Source organism: Homalodisca vitripennis, chromosome 8 (genome assembly GCF_021130785.1).
Source record: "Homalodisca vitripennis isolate AUS2020 chromosome 8, UT_GWSS_2.1, whole genome shotgun sequence".
Lineage (NCBI taxonomy): Eukaryota > Metazoa > Arthropoda > Insecta > Hemiptera > Cicadellidae > Homalodisca > Homalodisca vitripennis.
Window position 1 is genome coordinate 26,985,775 of NC_060214.1, and position 24,518 is coordinate 27,010,292.

At 29.6% G+C, this 24,518-nt stretch overlaps 1 protein-coding gene across 1 annotated transcript in view; it reads left to right on the forward strand.

Annotated features, from left to right (window-relative positions):
• The first annotated feature begins 4,493 nt into the window (after window positions 1–4,493).
• The window catches only part of LOC124367440 (guanylate cyclase 32E), a 218,973-nt gene continuing 198,948 nt past the window's right edge, over window positions 4,494–24,518 (forward strand). The window contains exon 1 of the mRNA XM_046824252.1: window positions 4,494–4,695. The gene's annotated coding sequence lies outside the window, so the exon portion shown is untranslated. The remainder of the gene's footprint in view (window positions 4,696–24,518) is intronic.

The following is a 24,518-nucleotide window of genomic DNA, read 5'->3' on the forward strand; positions in this document are numbered from 1 at the left end:
TAATAAAATTTAAGATAGGGAGCGTAAAGTTGTACAAATTGCCGTCCGTATTATTTTTTGGAGTGTTTTTTTTTCATATCTATTTTCACGAATTTCTTAACATTTGGCACAATCTAGTCTTGTGTCTTTGTGGGGTGTAAAGTAAATACTAACCAACCACTTTTTGGGGGTATTTCTTTGGTTTTAAAAGTATTTTACATGTACTTAAACTATGAAATCAACAGATTTAAACTATTTAGGTTTTCTAGGCTTGAAATATTCTAAAAAATTAATTATCGTTTATAGCCAGTAAAGGTAGGATGTTTTCTAACCTATAAAACTTTTAGGCGTTCCTTTTATTAGACTCAACATGAGCAACACAGTTAGGTTGATAACTAATTTTATTTTATTGCCATTTTATAGCTCGTCCTACATTATAGTCTAAAAGTTACATCATCAATACCAGTCATTCTTGTACATATATTACGTTATTTCATACAACATTTTAAAACTAAAGTGATCTAAAACCTATAAAATGCAAAACTAATATTACAAAATAATAGGGAAGAATTTCATTCTTTAAAAATGGATGCATGGGTTTAATTCATATTTATAAATGGAAAATACATTCAAGTTCTGGGAATCTGATGGTATTCACAAGGGCATAAAATAGCCGGAACTATGAAACTAGTTATTCCAGCTGAGTTAATGCTGCAGAGTATAAACACAGGTTGATTATTTAATAGTTGTCGAACCCTTTGTTTGGAACTGCTTGGAATTCTTTCGTTTTTTAGACGCTTTTATATAGCGGAGAGTTTGGAACAAAACATATTTTTTATTAAAAACTGACTGTGCATTTACAGAATTCAGTTAACAATTTTTACATTTTTAGTTAGTACGTATTAAATAGTATTTTCGAACAATATTAGCTACGTAGTCCAAGTATTACGTGCAATCAAACAATAAAAAATATTGTCGTATATAATAAAAACAATGAATATTTTTATTTAAGAACTAACTATTGTACGTTCATATTTAAATAAAAAAATCTGTTGCTCAATCTCTGGATTTTCTTACATATTTCTTCAATCTAAACACCTATGTATATTATATAGATTTACCATTAATATTACTAATTTATCTACAAACTGTCTATAACATATATTTAATAGGTTTTAAAATATATTATCTTGATAATATTATTGAGACTACTCAACTATTTAAATTTTTAGTTTCTTATGTTTGCAGCTGGCTTCATTGAAATGCTACGATTTAATTTACTGGAGTATATTTTGGAATTACTGTATAAAACCTTTAAAGATTCCTTAAATTTTTCTTTTATTTAATTTATATGTAAAATGTACTATAAATAAAAGAGAATAATACTATAATGGATGATGTTTTTTATATAAGTCCGCCTTGCAATGACTAATATCTATAATTTATAATGATTTGTTTAGTATTTTACATACGCAGTAAATGTTATCAAAGTAAACTTCATGTCAGAATTCGTATTCTTATGTCAATCCCTGGCTTGTAAAACCATCCACTAAAGATAAATCTGTTACAATTCTTTTAGAAAAGCATTTAAATAATGATGGAAACACTTTAAAGTTACACACTGGATGAACCAGACATGAAGTTATGAATGGTGTTGACGATGAGAGATTACTACATGCCTTTGACTCTGGCTCACGAAGCTTTTACAACGTTTATATTTTATCTTTAAAGCTTTTCCGCTCGTAATATATTGATAGTGATTTGCCATTTTCTTTGTCATAACTGCAGTAAAACTAAAATAGTGATCAATATCATAAAATAAATGTTTTTAGATTGAGTTGATTGAACCAGTGTATTCTGTAGAATTAAAAAGCTTTCAAGTACATATAGTTCATTGATAAATTGTATACTAGCCAATACACAATACCCCCTTAAAATGTAGATTTTAAAAGACATAATATTTGATTTAATATTTCTCAAACAATCTTTAAAAAAAAAACACTAATATAAACCTAGTGGTAGTTCCTTTTGTTACTGAAGTATTTCGTTGAAAGCAGATTCTAGAAGGAACGTGTCAAGTAAAGCTTTGGTTGTTCCTCAGAAGCTTACGATACTAGTATAAGTATTTTTATGTAATATTGCTAAGTAAAATCGTATTTTTTTATAAGTGCTAGTTTTCAATTGTTAGTCAGAGTGAAATCAAATACCCTTTTAAATTATTAAATATAAAATAATAATGTTTGTGATGAAACCTTAGCTCGATTTAGGACATCCTTTTACAGGGAGTAATTTATAATAGAGTGACTGTTAAGATTCAGTTAATTAGGACTGTAATGGAAAGGTTGCAAAAATCTTCAACATGGATTTCCTCGGGGTTCGATATTAGCTCCAATCTTTGTTTTGATATTGCGATAGTTCCTGACACACGCATATAATAACATCTATCTAGCCCAATGATAATGATATTGAAAACAAAAAGATACCCATGTAAAGTCTGCCTTCAAGTTTGTACCTACTGTAAAAAAACTCAATTTCTTTAAATAGAATCGCTATTTAATGTGATGGCCAAACAGATCAACTATAAATTTAACACATGATTTCTTTTAATTTTAATTTAGACACAATCGGATGAGTCTTTCCACCAGTCCAAAAACCGGAGATTTATATATATTTTTTTTTTCAAATATTTACTCCAAAACAATTTAAAATCAAACGTCGTTCTTCAGTAAAGAATACCTGGTATCTGATTTCTAGAACAACCAGTCAACTTTTTAAGTATTCTTTCATATTTTCGTCAAATCCTTTAAAAATCTTGAACTTTGCTTACATTTTAATATTTGTATAAAACTTATTGTGAACCATCTTCCTCTGGATTTTGATATCTATTATACAACGTTATATACGAATTTGGTACAATATAAATTTTGAAAGGTTATATTTCCCAACTTGAGCAAGGAAAAGAATATAAATCGTCTACAACAGGAACTTTACTGTAAATTTTAGAAACTGTAACCAGCATTAGTTATCTGTAGATGCTTAAAAAATGTAGATGTTCAAGTTTATTAACGATATAAGTTGCGTTATAAGTAATAGTTCAAAAAATATTGAACTGTTGCAGAACTCTATGAATGTTTTATATTTTATAAGATTGCGAATGTACGTATTCTCAATGTTTTATATATAATTTAGTTTTATTGGCTGAGTGGTAGCGAAGCATATCTCTCAAAAGTCTGGAAAACATTCAATTTATTTCTTTTTGTCTGCTTTGTCAATATCCTTGAAAACAAGTTGACATGTAGATTTGAAATTTTGCATAACATTAGTTTGCATATAGACATAGTGCATATAACGCCTTGGAATTTGGATGAGAATTAGTGTGGTATTATGGTTGCAACAAGAAAATCGCAGAATATCTACATTTTTAATAAATCAGTACATTCATTGGGCATTTTTATCGATGACAAAGTAACATCCGTAGTTACGGACTATGGAAATTTTGAATGCAACCTCATCGATGTATGTTATGCGACACATAGTATAGTGTACTCCTATCTTATGTTTAACCGAAAACCGGGAGAATTAAATTGAGAAAAAGAAATACTTGTCAGTGTGAATGTCCTTGCGTGTACATGTCTGTAGCAAGGCGATGATCGTATCTGGAGACGACTGCAACGGACACGCAAACTGATGTTATCAGAGAGCGAGAGCCAATTTGTGGTTTCCAAGAAGACAAGCTAATTTATTGTAAAATCCATAAGTCACTCTTAAAGAAGAAAGCTAGGTTACTAACGCTAGCTTTGGTCAAAATTGAGATGTGTAAGTAGTAAAACTTTTATAATTTCCAAATTTGAAATTAAACAACTTGACACAGTTTTGAGAAACTATTTAATCATTTTACATTGTTTTCCATTTATACTACCGAACAAAACCATTAGATATTACATTTTGATCATATATCCTACAAAACCGTGGTCAACCAATAAATCCTATGTCAATTTTATAAGAACATTCCTTAAAACTATTGTGGATGTGTACATGTGGTACACAAGTTTTTATAGTATTTAACAATGTTTTGTGAGTTATGTTATATACTTGTAATTTATAACTTTAAAGAGACTGTTATAAATGTCCAATCTTTTATTTGGGCATGTTGAGTATACGATATTAGAAAAAATTCAAATAATAAAATAATTTTACTGAAAACATTACACGAATGGACCACTCCTAAATAGGGAAAAAGAGCTGAGAACGTTAAATTACTAAGCTCGTCTGAGGCAGAAGAAAGTCCTATTGAAAAAGTGGCGGTCCTTTAGGGTTTGTTTGAGACAAACAAAGACCGAGCGTCTTATTCATTAGAAGTAAATAAATTCCGGGTAAGCCGATCCGGTCCAGGAAGACTCAGAAGGATTGGGGGGAGGGGGATTCATTAAAAACAGCCGATGCTGTAAATCAGGTGACGCGAGGAGGTTGTCTTGGCAACGTAGTGGAGCAGCTGTGATGAGTTGCCATGGCAACGCAACAATGTCTCCTGCCCGACAGCAGCGTCAGTGTGGGTCGCGCGACACCACGGAGCGGTCGGTCTTGTGTTGACCTCGAGCCTGCAGTGTACGCGATGTTCTGAGCCCACATGTTCGCATAACCTCATTACAGTCGGTCGGTGTCGAGCGTGTCCTGTGTTTTAGTGTTCGGTTCACTCCTACAGTACACTGCGTACCGGTGAGTTAACTGCTGGTAACATTTTCTCAAGTAACAGAAGTGGGTAAAGTTATGTGCCCAGAGGTGTACCTTTATGTTATATTATATCAATAGGTTACTTATTCTCAAAACACAGTCGTATTTATTGAGTTTCAACTTGCCTTTTTTATTTTTTTATTTGCAATTACAGATGCAAACATTAGTGATTACATTTTAGCAAGTACCTCGTACGAAAAGCAATTTCGAGTTTGTAAATTTTTCTCATATTGTTTCTTATTTGTCAATTATAACAGTACAAATGTTCTTGTTCATACTTCATCTTCCATTGTTGTTCTAAGACACATATTATTCGGACCATGAACGAATAAACTATTTAGTAGTTATTTACTTCACTATGACAAAACTGTAATTAAATGTAGTTATCCTCCTCACGCACCTAATGAATAAATGTTTGTAATTGCGACATTATTTTTGTTTTCAATGTTCATTGTCTTCATTACTGTCAAAGGTTTCAAATACCATAAATGTGTCACATTTCATTTATATGAAACATTTGTTTTACTTAAGGCTCGTTGAGTACAGTAAATGAAAATGCAATTGAATAAAAAATCTCTTTGATATTTAATCAATTATTTCAGTAATAATCATCTTATATAGTTCAGCGTAACAAAGAGAGTCGCTTTAAATCCAGAATTATAATTAAAAGTGTGCTGTGAGGAAAGATAAAACTAATTGGAAAAGAGAATTGTCGGAGATGTGCGATCTAGACGGCGTAGCTGCGTGAAATCTAAAACCTTTTCTTTAGTTTTTTAACTAAATTCTACTTTAATTTCCTCAAACTTAATTATGCAAACTTGTAATTGAAAAGCATTAAATGGGTTACTGTTTAAGATTGTGCGTTTCCTCAGTTTAGTGCGTTACCACGACACAAATAGAAATATGGCTCAATATGTTTGTTTTTCACGCGCGTACTAGATTTTCTTGTAAACAAGGAATTTTAATTTCATAATCTAATATTAAAAATAGTAATTAATTTCCTTTTATGTGAGAGACTTTGTTTTTCACAAAAAAAGAAAAGTTCACAATTATATATTGAGTACGTTACTTGGCCATACTGCGTTTTTGTAGGCTTTTACAAATAGTAAAAACATTATATTTACTAATAATAGATCTTATATGAAAATTGAAACAGTAAGTAATGAGTAAACCACGTTAAAATTCTTTCTTTGTTAGCCTTTTTTAAGAAAATAATTTATTTGTACTAAAAGTATATCTATGCAAGAGTAACTTAAGACTTATTAGGTTACAATGTTTATATTTACGGAATTATAGGACATATCACATTTCTTATTTATAAATAATTATTATTTATTATTAAATTTTATGCTACCAGAATTTAAAAAGAAACAAAATTCAAATATTCGTATGGCATGATACTGATAGTTGAATTTTTGACCAAAAACTTATCTCATCTTTAAGAAATTGTTATATAGGTGTAATTTATAATATTTTATGGATATTATACTAGGAAACTCTAAGTAAAAAGAATCTGTAATGGTTTAAAAACAAATTTGTTTTGTCAAAAATGTTGAATTTTGTTACAGACAAATCTGTAAACTTAAAAATCTATTTCATCTATACACAATGCACATGCCAAAATTTGAAAAATATTACAAACTAAATATAAAAGGCTACACATTTTACTTAAAAGAATCATAAACTTTATATCTTACTTATAACATTGTAATCTGCAGTACGTCTTAATTCAAGATAATTCAAGACTTAGGTTGGACTTAGTGTAAAATTATTAGGAACTATGTTATTTATTATTTCAGAACACTTATTATTTTAATTTGTATAAGGTAGGAAAGCTTTTAATTTTTATTCCAAAAATTCCATAGTCATTGTCTAGAGACTAGTACAGTACACAAACATGAATTGTCTCTTCGGTGTCGATAATAGTTTTCGATTTCTCGATAGCCGTCATTACATTAAAGTGGATATTAGAGAAGGAAACATAAATGTGTCATTATATTCAATGTTGGAATACATCAATAATCGACGAAGTCGTTGTACCGCAACTCGACAAGGAACGTGTGTATGAAATTTTTTCTCGTGTCAGTGTTTTGGCCATTTATATAATGGTGTTATTTTATAAACTCTGTCTTCAATTTAGTTACCAATTCAAATCTAAAATATCCTTTGTGACTTAGAAAATGTTCATCTACAATCTGCCTAGTGTGAACTTTTATCAATAGTTGTGTTTTATAAACCGTGATATTAGTAGCTATAAAAACTTTAATTTTATCGATTTGCAAAAAACAAATTCCAATTCTATTAAGTACTTCAAAACTTTTTTTGGGTATTTTCCAATTCATTACATGTGTTTCAGAGATAGTCTATGAATACATAAATTTTTATTTCATTTTTATGTCAATGTGCTCTAAATATAGAAATAATATTTCCGAACACTATAATTGTAATGTTTACAAATAAATGTCAATTTAAAGTAAACATAGAGCCTTTAAACTAAATTACTAATATAAAAACGTATCATTGCATTTATATAATACTAAGAAATAAAACAATGTCCTAATGAATTATAACTACAATATGGATGTTTAAACTGGTGGGAGTATAAATTTCTCTGCAATTGAAATACTTTGTTATAAATTAATACGCCTTTAGGAACGTTACAGTTGCATTTATGCTTTACGTACTACCTTCTTAACCACCATTATAATGATTTTTCTTTTAAATGTGCTGTAACAGCTTTGCTAATTCGGAAAAAAACAGCAAAGTACCAAAGGGTTAATGTTTTGGTTAAATTGTGGAGAACCCGATCTCAAAATTTTGTTATATGAAATTGGCCTTGAACATATTCACATACTCAAATACACACATACGTAGAGTATCAAAAGAGTTCACACATTCATAATTATTACGGAATAACTCTTGCCACAGAAATTGGAGGAATATGGTGTTAGTCCCAAGTTTTATCACGATCTAAACTTTCCATATACCGATGGAGCACGAAAAAACTATATGTTGATCCATGCTGCAAAACACCGGCTTTACACAATGCTGGTTGCACTATTTTCCGAAAACACTTAGTTATAAAATTCATTAGCTGCATCGATATGCTGCGTAAATAGTGCATATACGAATATTTTGCACGTTTTAAGCGATAAGGTTTGCTTTCGTTACTTTGATGCCAGTTGCACGTATCCACTGCCTTTCGATCAGTTTGGAGATAACTGCAGGAGCGATGATTGCGGCAATTGAATGTTGGCCTCATCAATTAATTAATTGAATCAGACCAATTATTGATACAGACTCCATATCTCTTTGTGTCTCTTGCTAATAATTTATACAGCACTGACTTCCTCAGGATATTCGTTTTAGATCTAGACTACACAGAGCATTCACAGTGGTTCCATAATATTATATACTTCTATCTTGTCAGAAGGGTTGGAAACTTTCCACCTTCCCACAATCCCACCGACTCTCCATGTATTGAATGGTAAGGGTAATCGGAATATTGAGATATCTGAACTTGAACTTGGAATTGAGGCTAATACTACTCCAAAACACAATATTGAAGACTGTAGGATCTTGTGGGCGTGCTGTCCTATAGTACGGAGTTTTCAACACAAAAAAATAAAAAGTAATTGCTACTGCTGTCAAAATCATTTGATCTAACCACTGATTTATTTAAATAAATTGTGAAAAACAAAATGTAATATTGTAAATACGTATTCATAACTCAAACTATCGTCAATAAAGAGATAAAACGTAACATACTTACTAAATATCAAATTGTAAATCCACCTTCTTTCTTTTCACAACAATATAAACAGGATTTTTGTATTGAGTTGATTAAAATTTGATTTTTTTATTATTGTATTGTTGCATTTAAGTACAGAACAATCTTTCTCAATAACACTGCTTTCGTAATAGATTGTCCGAATTAACTCAATTGACTCACTCACTTACGCTAGAATTATTAAAAAAGAGCTAATTGACGCTAGTACAGTTTTATCCCAAACACATTAAATCCAATAGTAATTTACATTACTTGAATTATCAGATATGCTTAGAAATTCTAAGGATACATCAGTATCGACTAAATGGATCTAATTTCACTGCAGTGCATCTAATTTCTGACAATGTATTCCGCATTTTATATGACGCATTTCAACTGTCACCTTATTAGTCTGATAGAACAAAGTTCGTTAATTTGTTAGCGAAGTAAGGGCTTCTTAATAAGGACATGTCCTCTTATCTATTTGTATGAGGCTACCGGACAGCAGGCATACTAGGGACAACCAGTTCCGATTATTATATCGGAAAAATGGGATTCGAACAAATTTAGTGGGCAAATTATCAAAGTTTCTTTACTTATAAATTTACTTTAAAAAATGTAAGCTTATTTCAACCGGGTAAGGAAATTATGTTATGTATATGTTTCAATATTGATGCAGCGAGATGGTTGAATTAATTCTTAGAGTTCATCCACTAATCAATCATCATCGATTCTGGAAAGGATAGGTTTCTGTTCTCTCTTACAAGCCCTAAAACCATGTTTTTGAGGCTCCAATCTTAGAGACGATACGGTACGCTATTTGAGATAGGATATCCCTAGCTACTAAAATATTACCCTGGGGTTTAATATATTTAACTATTCAGATAAAGATTTCTGAACTTACACGTTAGATAAACAAGTATGCCTTACCACAATACGAGCTTCGCTGAGATGGCATGCACGATTTAAAGTCTGTAGGTCATTTCGTTACGTTTTCAACGTACTGAGTTTATTCACTGATTTATTAATCCAGCATCTTTCTCACTTCCATCATGGTCATAAGTCCAATGTAAAAATGTTCGATAAAAATAGAAAAGTCACAGCCTAGATGTAAATAAATTTTCAAAAATATTTAGCTTATATACGATAGTTGTTTGCGACATAATTGTCAAAACTACACGTGCATGACAGACGTACATTTGGTTTTCAAACCTCTAGAGTGATAGGTGTCGATAACGCTTAGTCAATAAGTACGGTAAATTAAAGGTGGTATTTAAGCCATTTAAAGGTATCTAAAGCTCTCTTTGTAATTCAAAAAATATTTGTATACTTACCCAATGTATAACGTTCTCCATGCATAACATTTTTTAAAAATTACTAAATTTTTACGCGATGTAAAAGTAACATATATTCAACCAGTTTATTATTATTTGGTTACTCTAATATTACGGTATAATCATTATACGGTTTAATGTTTTAAATATGATTATAGTTGATGTTTTATTTAATATTTTGATACTGTTTGTAATAAATGTACAGACCACTGTGCAATGTGAATGTGAATAAAACAACATGTTCTGGCTTTGAAACTGAATATGACTTGCTAGGCTACAAAAAGAAAGAGATTGAAATTGTTTTAAAATTGAATTCTTTTCATATTTCTTCCTTTGTTCCTGAAGAGACATTTCCATCTACCCTTGTTAACAATGCCTGTGTTCTTTGCAATTTTATTTCATATTAAACACATTAAACATATAATTTAATAAGTATCACATATCTTCAGTTTCAGTATTAAAATAACTAACTATAGCATGTAACTAAAAATTACATAACAAATCTTTTATGAGCACTTAAGCGCAATAACCTAAGAAATAAATATTGAACTTATAATTATGAAAAACATTTATACCAGATTTATTATATTCATTCATAATGACTATTATTATACTCATAATGATGTACTAACAAATAATAATAAGGATTATTACACTCATAATGATCATTGTTGTACTCATAATAATTACAATTGTGCGTTTTAAAATTCAGATTTACAGATAATTAATTGCGGATTTAAAAAACGTGTTTAAGTAGAAACATGATGTCTACTATTAATAAAATATTTTAAAAAATAAATTGTTTAGACGTTCTGAAGAACTAATTTAAACAGTTTAATGTAACAAAGTACGCATAAAAACTATACCAGACTAGAACTATATTCAAATTCTAATTATTTATGTTGGTTATTTTACTGTTATTTTATTAATTTGAGTAAAATACTTTGTTTGTGATAATTAACAAAATTTACAATAATTATATCCATAATTCATTTGCTGCTAGACAAATTTATAATGAAACAATCACGTTCGCATAGTACTTTTTTATCCACACACAAGTATGATCACCATTATTAACGTAGGTATAACCAATTCTCATGGAAATCGGCACAGACGTTATACATATAAATGAGAAAGTCAAGTCAATTTACCTTGGTGTTAGTAGAATGGGATGTGTCGCATGTGTGCTTCCTCACAAATTGTACGTTAAAAGTTAATATGGATTACAAATTAAATTGACATGTGCTATGTTATACGTAGCAAAATTGCATCAAAGAAAGTTATATATGGCGTATAAAAGAAAAATAAACACAGCCTCAAGGTACTAAGATACCGCTATAAAACTAATACGGCATCTAACACCTAAGGATGTAAATATCATTTCTCACAACCGAGTGTCAGCTGGTAATTTAATATTTGTTTTGATATTTTTTGTTTTAATGGAAGAATTGTAAAGAAAACGTAAAATTGTCAGACCTTTGTCGTTGTACAGTATTCAACATTAGTTACACCATGTTTCAGGATCTGCAATCTGATCTCTTATTCCGATGAATAACTAAACCAAAATATAACTACAATACATGTTAAAAAAAACAAATCATTCCAGAATGTTGCGACATGCATGTAAGAAATCACATTAACAATGCCTCGAGTCAACTTCATGTACCTTAACTGTAAACTAAGCACTTAAAAATAATAATAAAACACTAATTATTAAAACTTAACTACAGAATACAGGTCATAAAAGGTCTGCACTTAACGACCAACCGCATAGAACTGTAAACGTATTGTTCAGTTATATGGAGGACTGGAGTTTTCAAATATTTATATAATAATGTTTAAGATAAATTGAGTGTTATTCTATTAAACAGTCTATAGAAGTATCATATGAAAAAAGAAGAACATTTTGATCTTTCATTAATTAGTTTCACAACTGCTAGTACGTATAAAATAAATGTTACCTTATTAATTTCAGCTGTTAATATAAGAAAACTATAATTTAAATGGTAAATGTTTTGGAGTGGAATTTTTTTATGTAAAAGAATAACTACTGTTATTAATTTTTGGGCTTAAAAATTGCTGGATCATTTAAATTCCCGTCATTTCTGTTCTGATGAGGTGTTTCGATGACTAAAACCTACCTTGAAACTACTTTACAAATTGAGAAATATTATATATTGATTTAAATTTAATTTTTTGATTTTGTTCAATTATTTAACGGTTAATATGGGTTTAAAACATTCTTTAAGAATAATAATGCAAGTAAAGTTAGTATTACGTCTAATAGTCATGATTCATTTCATACATGATTAATTAGTTCTAATAAAATTTTCAAAATTAAAGAAACCATTAATAAATCATTCATTATGAACACTAGTCCAACATTTTGGGAATAGTTTCACGGATATAAACCATCTGTAATAGTGCAATTAATAATTGCACTTATTAAGAGCGGACAGAGAAAGTAAGAACGAGTGAAGCTGAAAGAATGAACAATATATGGTTGGTAGCCGCGAGGTTGGAATTTTAATGACGCAATTGGACGACTCCCAGAAAGGCTCTGGAGTGTAGTGAGGCGAGGCCTAGAATCATAAACTTGATAGACAAACCTAACTGAGACTGACTCTACACGTAGAACGAACTACGTAAAAAATTGTGTAGACTAAATATTTACAAGTCTTGAACGTAGCTGGATTCGTATAGTCGTAGAGATTTTGACAGAGATGAGACTAAATTTCTATTATATGAAATACAACGTACTTTCCATTAAATATATACAAGAGCTGTTAATAGGTAGGAATAAATTATTATCCGGTCTAATCTTGATGATTATAAATTTCAGAATGGGGTATTATTAATTGTTGAGCGTTAGCGAAGCCCACGATTCGACGGGCGATAGAAGTATCATTTCTGTCTCTTTGTCTGTTTTCTCACAATAAACTACAGATATAAAGTTTAGCATGAGCCTTTATTTTATATATTTGAATCATCGAGTTTGTTAGTGGTGAATTTCACTCCACTGGATGTGGCTGAGCGCTAGGAAAGATTAGCATTCAGCCTCGACGATGTTTGTTTGTTACACTCATGTGAAGTACTCCTTAATACTTTGTAAATACCTAAAGTCTAACTTAATATTTTATGATTCTTTCTATTTACATTGACACAAATAATAATCAACCACGTGAATAACAATTAAATTAGCACCAGTGAATGTGATAAAGGAACCGAAAATATTTATTTTCAGCGTCTTTTATGGCTTAAGATAGTTGTTACATTTATTGGATTGTATGTAAAATTAATTGAGAGATTAAATAAAACTTTTCTCAGATCTGTAAGACCGCCCATTTTCAGGATATCTAACAAAATATGCAAAGTTCGGTATCGATAAACATGCTTTATTTAGATTTGAAGCACATTAACTTCATTAAATGGGCAATAACAATGCAAAATGTTTAAGCAAAAATTTAACCAATTAAATTCCGAAGAGAATAATTTAAAATAGGCCAATAATAAATAAACACAAAATTTAAAACGTAATGTTTAATTACATCAACACATACTACAAATTAGGACATAAAATGCACAATGTGTGTATTAAACGAACATTCTTCGTGAATAGACAAAGTTTTAATTGCTGATCATTTGCTAATCTTATATTCTAATGTCTGTACTTTATAAAATGGTGTTTAAATTGTTTCCTTAATAATTTATACACAATGTAGTGCGTTTTAAGAAACCACCTGTAGCTTTTCTGATAGCATCTCGGTCATTCTTTAGTAATCGAGAAGCGTATAAAATTCGGTTCAATTGTTCTTCAACTTCAAAATCTAAAAGTTTATGATTTGTATTTTAAGCTCTTTTGTTATCATCAGTGCAGATCGCCCTACCATAGATTTATTTCTTACCTACCGTCAAAGTCTTTCGGTACAGAAAGCGTACATTGCTTACACAATTAAATGTTAATATGTTGGCCTCGCTGTGCAGGACATACGAGTATTTATTTAACAGTTGCTTAGCTGCAGACATAACTAGTTATGATACCAGCTGCCTAAAAGTAATAACAAACATTCATTTCCTGTATAAACCCCTCGTTCAATTTCTCCCAGAAGTAGATTATGGGTTTACAACGCCTCCTGAATGAAATAAAGGAAGTTTGATACATTGTGTTTTATATATTATATACTATATATATATATATATATATATATATATATATATATATAAGTAGATAAGAATGTAAGGGTTCTAGACCACTTTTGGGACAGACAGAAAATCAAGGGAAAAATACTGTTTTAAAGGACAATAAACGAATCTGTAAAATCAAACAGTAAGGGGTTCCTAGACCACTTTTTGGGACAGTCAGAAAATCAATGGTAAAATACTGTCCATTGAACAATAAAAAAATCTAAGAAATCTAACAGGAAACCACGAATGTAAAATACTGTCCATTGAACCATAAACAAATTCTAAGAAATCTAACAGGAAACCACGAATGGAAAATAACCGAATCTATAGCTGTTTTACTGTTCATTGTAGGCTTCTACATTTATAAGCTGTTTTAATGAAAAAATCCAGAAATCTTCGAAATCTTTATTCCACGAAGTTAATTGTAACACAGTCTTTATCTTTAATAGTCTTCTTTCCAGTAACAACCAAGTGTAATTTTTCATTTTTGTTCAATTCTTTAATCTTTTTTTCATCCAAAACAGTCAAAAATCTGTTCGGTAAGTGTACTTTATAATCTTCCAACTCGGCAATTATTGTAAACCCGAATTTATCTTTCATTTTCTCCAGATTCAAAATTTTGTGTTTCTTATTTTCTTCTAATTCTATTAATCTCTTGTATTCTTTGAACTTTAAATCACCAACCTTATTCAACTCTTGTAACAGCGCCGTTTACATAGAAAAAAAATTAATACTTCTACACTTTTAATGGTGAAAAATCAAAACTATACTTCCAAAATACACAAAAAACCGGGTTTTGAACCTAAAAACACGGTTTTTTTAGGGTCAAAACCACAGCTCTTAAGGTGCATATACTAGAGTTTTTTGAAAAAATCCTGAAAATTCTACTGAATTTCTCTAATTATTGCGAATTTTTAGCTTTAAAGTTGATAATGTGAACGATATTTCTTGAAAATTCTGTTGTAAATATATTAAAATCTTAATGAAAAATCTTGGAAAAGTTAAAGAAAAAAATATTGAAAAAATAGTATTATAGAATTTAAATTACCCCCTACAAACCAATATAGTAAATAAAAAAAGTACTTTTATTTACTATAACTATACTATTTTTTCAATAATTTTTAAGTCTTAGTTTACAGATTTTTCTATAATAAATAGAAGAATCTACAGCTGTTTTACTACAATTTGTGCTGATTTGTGTAAAAATTCTAGTAAAATTCTCCACTTTTCAAAGTGTTAGTTAAACAAATTTTTCTTCTTTAAATAGAAGAATCAAAGGCTGTTTTAACCATAAATTGTGCTGATTTTTATCAAATTTTGATAAAAATCCTTAGAAATCTACTGAATTATTGCTATTTTTCAGCTTAATAAAAAGATATTTCACTAAATAGTAAAACTTGGCACATTCAAATTTCCCTATTTAAATGGAGAGGAAAAAGATATCCTGCCCGTACTGCAAAAAGATGTTTTCGAACATCATTTTAACCCGACATTATAAGTCAAAAAATCATCTAAAAAACAAAGAACTTTATTGAGAAAGAACTAAATTATTTGAGGAATTGGGCTAAAGAAAATCAAATTGTCGATCATGAAAAGATGTACAATATAGAAAAATTGCGTGAACTAAAGAAAAAATTTTAAGGAAAATTAAAAAAGATCTCAATCTATTTAAAGATGAAAAAATTCAATCAATCGCTGAGAAATTGTCCATTGAAACAAACGATAAAACTAAGTCTGAAATGATCGAAGAAATTGACAAAACTCTTAATGAGAAAACCCGAAAATATCATTGATGTAGAAGTTTTATTTCCTCAATACACGGTCTTTTCAAGCAATACATTTTAACAAACTTGAACGATAATTCCATGTCAATTTACAAATATCTTTCTATTTTGCGCCCAGAAATTAAAAAGTTTAATCGAAAAATTTCAAGAAAATGTTAAAAATAGTAAAGGATATCTCTCTTTGGAATGCGAATACGAAAGAACTTTAGTGAACGGTGAAACACAAACTTGTCCAATGTACTTTACTAATAAAAGCAGACGAAATCTTTGACATAAACGACTTTATTACTAAGCAATTTAATAAATTAACACATCGAGAACAAACGAATCATCCAAATAAAGGTTCTGGATGGACATTAAAACGCTGTAAACAACTGATTTTGAGCCTTAAATAAACACGAATTTATGAACGCAGGATCATATATCGATTTACCAAAGAAAATCAAAGATAAGAAAGCTTGTATAAATATCAAAAATAAAGATGATTATTGCTTTATTTATTCTATCCGATGTGCTATTGAAAAAACCAGAAAACTCATGTAGACAGAGCAAAAACAATATGAAAAATTTGTAAATGACGAGATATTTTCTGGGTTCGACTATCCTATGTCTTTAAAAGATATACAATTATTTGAAAAACGAAGCAGTAAAGCAAAGTATAATTATCCGAAAATGTCTGTAAATGTCTATAGTTTTGATGAAAAACTCAATATTGTTCCGTTGCAAATTTCAGAAATTTTATGATGCCGAGTTTAGAAAATCGATTTATTGTATGTTAAACAAGATGACAAATCTCATTATGTTTTGATAACAGATTTAAACAAACTTGTATTTTCTCAGTTATCTAAGTGTAAAAATAAAAAATTTCTTTGTAGAAGATGTTTAAGCCATTTCTACAAATCTGGAGATTTAACAGACCATTTAGAAATTTGTAAAAATCACGAAGTTTGTAAGCCAATTATGCCGTTTCCAGTCAAACAACAACATTTATTAATTATCAAAAGAAATTTTCTCATCCTTACGTTATTTATATGGATTTTGAAAGCATATTAGAGAAGATTCCCACATGCAAAAACAATCCGCAAAAAATCGATCACAACCAAGATTCAGAAGCACATTCCATATGGTTTTACTCTATACTTAGTGTCTAATGTGACCAATCGTATGTACAAGCCGATATGTTATCGAGCAAAAAATGAAGAAGATTTGCCAAATGTTCCTGCAAAATTGTTTGAAGAACTTAATAAATTATCGAAATTACATAGCTAAAAGTATAATTCTAAGAATAAAATACCTATGAAAATTAAACTGAAGAAGAAGAAATTTCGTATCAAAATTCCAGTCTTTGTCATATTTGTGAATTTGAGGGTTTTGATAATCAAACAAGAAAAAAAGTACGAGATCATTGTCATTTTAACAGGTAAATTTCGAGGTGCTGCTCATTTATCTTGTAACTTGAATCTCAAATTTCCTCAAAAATATTCCCGTTTTTCTGCCACAATATGTCATGTTACGATACTCATTTGTACATAAAAGAGTTGGCAAAACAGTATGGTAATGTTGATGATTTGATCGCAAACACAGATGAGAAAATATATAAATTATTCTGTAAATTCTGGATAATGGATATGAGTTTGAAGATGATAAACCAAGAAAGTTCATCAAGTTTTCTTTCGTAGATACGTTCAGATTTATGGCATCGTCTATAGAAAAGTTAGCTAAAAACCTCAAAAAAAGATGATTTCAAACATACAAATCATTTTATACAAGATGGTCTGAACGCAATTCTAGATAGACAACCAAATGACGAAGAATAAATCTTTAAAATTCTATCTGGAAAAGGCATATTTCCTTTACGAATTTATCGACAGTAATTGAAAAACTTGATTACACAGAAGAATTGAGAATTCAAGATTTCTATTCACTTTTGACAGACGAGAGCATATCTGAGAAGATTTTCAACACTACTTAAATGTATGGAACAAATTAAAAGTAAAAAATCTAGGAAATTAACTCCGATCTCTATAACATTCAAGATGTTCTATTGCTCGCTGATATCTTTGAAAATTTTAGGAATATTTGTTTGAAATTGCTATAAACTTGATCCAGCACACTATCTAACAGCTCCCAGTCTTGCATGGGATGCTAATGTTAAAATTAACGAATATAGAATTACAATTAATTAGTGATTATAATATGTATTTGATGATCGAAAAAGGTATTCGCGGAGGCATTTCTCAATGTATTAAACGATATGTGAAAGCAAATAACAAATATTTAAAAGATTTTGATAAGACAAAGCCCGAAAACTATTTTGTTGTACGTCGATGCAAATAACCTTTATGGGTATGGCCTAATGCAAAATTTACCATATAACGAAATCAAGTGGATGGATCCAAAAACTTACACAACTGCAGAATGGAAAGAAAACAATTTTGGAAACTCACTGGCGACGAAGATTATGGCTATATTCTCGAAGTCGATCTAGAATATCCGAAGAATTTACATGAAAATCATAAAGATTTGCCTCTTGCTCCAGAAACATTATAACAACAAACTTTGCACAACTCTACTGGATAAAAACTGAATATGTTGTTCATTTCGAGAAATTTTGAAATTCTATCTGGAACAAGGAATGGTGTTTAAAACATGTGAATAGAGTTATTTGCATTCGATCAGAAGCCTTTTATGAAAGATTACATTGATTTTAATACTAGTATGAGAACCAAAGCTACAAGCGACTTTGAGAGAAAGATTTTTACAAGCTGATGAACAACTCTGTTTTTGGAAAATCTATGGAAAATGTGAGAAACAGATGTGATATTTAGACTAGGAAATGAAGAATTTTCAATGAAACAAGCTAAGAAAACAAATTTTCAAATGCTTTTAACATCTTTGACGACAACTGTATAGCGAGTCACATGTACAAGCAGAAAGTTAAATTTAACAAGCCAATCTACATAGGTTTTTTCAGTTTCTTGACCTTTCAAAATTGTTAATGTACGAGTTTTATTACAACAAATTAAATCCAGAATTTGAATCTGTGTTACATGGACACAGACAGTTTACTTCCTAGAATTGAAACGTGATCCTTACAAAATTATTAAAGAAAATATAGATGAATTTCGATACGAGCGATTATCCAAAAGATCAACGAATGTTTCGCTACTAAAAACAAGAAGGTAATAGGGAAATTCAAAGACGAACTAAATGGGGAAATCTTAGAAGAATTTTGTGGCTTGAGGTCAAAGATGTACTCGTACAAATATCTAGACAAAAATCCAGTTAGGTGTAAAGGAATTAAGAGAAGCGTGTAAATAAAACAATAAATATCGAAAACTTGAAGAGATGTTTGTTTGAAGATAAAGAAGAATTTAGAGAGATGACAGTAATCAAAAGCTAATAAACATGATTTGTATACCATCACCATAAACAAGCTGGCACTGACCGCTAAAGATGATAAGAGAAATGTCCTAGAAATAAGATCGATACAGTACCGTATGGCTATAAAAATGAAGCAAAATCTGATATATTAGACGAATTAAATAAACTTGGAAACTTTGAAAATTGAGAAATAACCGGAAGTGTTTACGAATATGAATTGAGAAAGTCAAAGCTATAATTTTTTTATATATAAATGGAGTCTCAAAAGAAATGTACAATATGTCAAGAATTTAGACTTTTTGAAGAATTTTCTAAAAATAAGAATACCAAAGATGGATTATACTATTATTGTAAAGATTGTAATAAGAAATATAGGAAAAAGAATTATATGATAAAATGGAAAAATTAACTTTAGAAGAGAAAGAATGCACACGCTGTACAAATAGTTAAGAATATTTCTGAATTTAACAATTGGCATTATAGTAAAGATAAAAAAACAAGCAGAATTGTAAAGATTGTGCTAAACAAATCTTTGCTAGACCAGTTCTTTGCGTATGCGGAAGAGAAATATTCAACATTTCTATAGTCTTAAAAGACATTTACAAACAAACTATTATAATTCGAATGTTTAACATTTTCATCGTGTAATTTAGATATTCTATAAATCAGTCGAGATTCTGCCATAATTTGTAGTAAAAATGATTTCCGTTTGTATAAAATATTCAAAGATTCTTTCATTTGGTTATACAGATTGATAGAATTTTGGTTCGTCATCAATGAACAAAATCTCTAATTCAGGATAATTTATTTTTAGATGTTTAATCGGTTTTGGTATTTCTCGTTTCTGAGCTCTGATAACGTAATAAGGCCATTCCCACATGTGATTCTTCTTAATTAACACAAAAACATGGTGTTTTTTTCTTATCAAAAATCTTTACATACCATATCTCTCTTCATTAATTCCATTCGCAATTCTTGATTCTCTATTTTCAAGGATTTCATTTGACCTGAAAATTTGTAAACTGTTTTATTTCATCTTTTAACTGCTTATTTTCGTTTTTGAGTTTGTACTCACCATATTTTCTAATGGAAGGTAATACTTCTTTCGTAACCCAATTTTTAAACAATTTCGCTTCTGGTTTATGCGATCTCAAAATTAAAGAATAAAGTCCAGATTCATTAACGAAAACAGTGTTATTTTGGAAGTTTGAAGTAAGCTATTTATAGCCCCCCTTATATTTAGATTAAAATAGAAGTTTTTATCATCATTCGTCTTTTTAGGTTTTAAAAACACGAATTTACATGTAAAATCACGTTAAATTAAACGTAAAACACAAAAATTACGTTCATGTTACGTTCCACGTTCACGTTCACGTTCACGTTCACGTTCTACGTTCCCACGTTTCACGTTCCACGTTCACGTTCACGTTCACGTTCACGTTCCACATTCACGTTCCACGTTCTACGTTCACGTTCCACGTTCCAAATTTTTTTCTTGAATAAATGGATAGAGCACTAACATTATTACAAAGCGAAAAAGATAAAATCGAAGAAGAAAAAAATAATAAAATTTTAGAATTAATACAAAATGTCGAGACAGATTTTAAAAATTTAAGAGCAAGTTTTATACAATCTTCTAGATGAAAAATATAAAGCCAGAACTCGTAGAAATACAGTTTAAAATAGTAAAAGCTTTGTAAATATTTTAAACAATACAGAATCAGATTCTTTTAATTAGATACAGAAGACGAAGATAAAATATTAGAGATTATTAAAAAAGTTGTTAACAGCACAATTGATGTAGATTCTAACGATTTACAAAATGTTTCTGGAGGAAGACTCTATAAATACAGATTTAGAAGTTCTAAGTATGGTAGTGGATTAAGACAACATTTAAAAATTCTAAACACGTCTTTCTAGGGGGAACGAATCGTTCTTACCTTTAAACTTTCAAGAAAAGACTAGAAGATATACATTTTCAAGGGTATCGAATCGCGACTCTTACAAAAATTACATCCAGACACTATTTTCGACCTTTACACTCAAATAATAGCTTGGTTAAATTTTTTTTCTATCTAAATGGAGTCAGTTGTAGACCTACTCAATAATCAACTTAGATTTAAAAAGCAAACATATCTTTACGATTGTTGACGAAAACAATGTGATCTGGTTTAAGGCTAAAGACGTAGCAAAAATTCTAGAATATGAAAATACTATGCAAACGATCAGAATAAACGTTGACGAAGATGATAAAAACTTCTATTTTAATCTAAATATAAGGGGGGCTATAAATAGCTTACCTTCAAACTTTCAAAACAACACTATTTTTCATTAATGAATCTGGACTTTATTCTCGAAATAAAAATTACTAGTTAAATTTTTTTTCTATCTAAATGGAGTCAGTTGTAGACCTACTCAAATTCAATAATAAAGACATTGTAACGACTGTAGACGAAAACAATGTAAATCTGGTTTAAGGCTAAAGATGTTGCAGAGGTGTTAGAATATGAAAATACTAGACAAGCAATCATATTAAACGTTGATGATGATGACAAAATTCAATATTTTTACTTAAAAAAACAAGGGTCTATTCGAATGGCCCCCTTAACAATCTTCATCCCTGTACTGTTTTTATTAATGAACCAGGTCTCTCAAAATAAAAATTGCTTGTTAAATTTTTTCTATCTAAATGGAGTCGGTCATAGATCTAAGAAATAATCAACTAAAATTCAATAATAAAGAAATTTTAACAATTGTTTGACGAAAATAATGAAATTTTGGTTTAAGGCTAAAGATGTTGCAGAAATATTGGAATATAACAATACAGAAAAAGCGATTAGAAATAAATGTCGATGAAGGTGACAAATCTCAATACTTTTATCTAAAAGATAAGGTAGCCCTCGAGGGCCACCTCGCAAATATTCACAAAGATACTATTTTCATTAATGAATCAGGACTTTATTTCTTTAATACTAAGATCTAATAAATTAGAAGCAAAAAACCTTTCAAAAGTGGGTTACAAAAGAGGTTTTACCCCTCCATTAGAAAATTTGGTGAGTACAAACTTGAAAACAAGATTAAATATTTAGAGGACGAAGTTAAACACTTGCAAATTAAAGATGAAATGAAATCATTGAAAATAGAGAATCAAGAATTGCGAATGGAATTAATGAAGAGAGATATGGTATGTAAAGATTTTGATAAGAAAAAAATACCATGTTTTTGTGTTAATTAAGAAGAATCACATGTGGAATGGCCTTATTACGTTATCAGAGCTCAGAAACGAGAAATACCAAACCGATTAAAACATCTAAAAATAAATTATCCTGAATTAGAGATTTTGTTCATTGATGACGAACCAAATTCTATCAATCTGTATAACCAAATGAAAGAATCTTTGAATATTTTATACAACGGAAATCATTTTACTACAATATGGCAGAATCTCGACTGATTTATAGAATATCTAAATTACACGATGAAAATGTTAAACATTCGAATTATAATAGTTTGTTTGTAAATGTCTTTTAAGACTATAGAAATGTTGAATTTCTCTTCCGCATACGCAAAGAACTGGTCTAGCAAAGATTTGTTTAGCACAATCTTTACAATATGCTTGTTTTTTATCTTTACTATAATGCCAATTGTTAAATTCAGAAATATTCTTAACTATTTTACAGCGTGTGCATTCTTTCTCTTCTAAAGTTAATTTTTCCATTTTATCATATAATTCTTTTCTATATTTCTTATTACAATCTTTACAATAATAGTATAATCCATCTTTGGTATTCTATTTTTAGAAAATTCTTCAAAAAGTCTAAATTCTTGACATATTGTACATTTCTTTTGAGACTCCATTTATATAGAAAAAATTATAGCTTCGACTTTCTCAATTCATATTCGTAAACACTTCCGGTTATTTCTCAATTTTCAAAGTTTCCAAGTTTATTTAATTCGTCTAATATATCAGATTTTGCTTCATTTTTATAGCCATACGGTACTGTATCGATCTTATTTTCTAGGACATTTCTCTTATCATCTTTAGCGTTCAGTGCCAGCTTGTTTATGGTGATGGTATACAAATCATGGTTTATAGCTTTTGATTACTGTCATCTCTCTAAATTCTTCTTTTATCTTCAAACAAACATCTCTTCAAGTTTTCGATATTTATTGTTTTATTTACAACGCTTCTCTTAATTCCTTTACACCTAAACTGGATTTTTGTCTAGATATTTGTACGAGTACATCTTTGACCTCAAACCACAAAATTCTTCTAAGATTTCCCCATTTAGTTCGTCTTTTTGAATTTCCCTATTACCTTCTTGTTTTTAGTAAGCGAAACATTCGTGATCTTTTGGATAATCGCTCGTATCGAAATCATCTATATTTTTCTTTAATAATTTTGTAAGGATCACGTTTCAATTCTAGGAAGTAACTGTCTGTGTCCATGTAACACAGATTCAAATCTGGATCAAACTTCTTTAATTTGTTGTAATAAAAACTCGTACATTAACAATTTTGAAAGGTCAAGAACTGAAAAACCTATGTAGATTGGCTTGTTAAATTTAACTTTCTGCTTGTACATGTGACTCGCTATACAGTTTGTCGTCAAAGATGTTAAAAGCATTTGAAATTTGTTTTCTTAGCTTGTTTCATTGAAAATTCTTCATTTCCTAGTCTAATATCACATCTGTTTCTCACATTTTCCATAGATTTTCCAAAAACAGAGTTGTTCATCAGCTTGTAAAAATCTTTCTCAAAGTCGCTTGTAGCTTTGGTTCTCATACTAGTATTAAAATCAATGTAATCTTTCATAAAAGGCTTCTGATCGAATGCAATAACTCTATTCACATGTTTTAACACCATTCCTTGTTCCAGATAGAATTTCAAATTTCTCGAATGAACAACATATTCAGTTTTATCCAGTAGAGTTGTGCAAAGTTTGTTGTTATAATGTTCTGGAGCAAGAGGCAAATCTTTATGATTTTCATGTAAATTCTTCGGATATTCTAGATCGACTTCGAGAATATAGCCATAATCTTCGTCGCCAGTGAGTTCCAAAATTGTTTTCTTTTCCATTCTGCAGTTGTGTAAGTTTTTGGATCCATCCACTTGATTTCGTTATATGGTAAATTTTGCATTAGGCCATACCCATAAAGGTTATTTGCATCGACGTACAACAAATAGTTTTCGGGCTTTGTCTTATCAAAATCTTTTAAATATTTGTTATTTTGCTTTCACATATCGTTTAATACATTGAGAAATGCCATCCGCGAATACCTTTTTCGATCATCAAATACATATTATAATCACTAATTAATTGTAATTCTATATTCGTTAATTTAACATAGC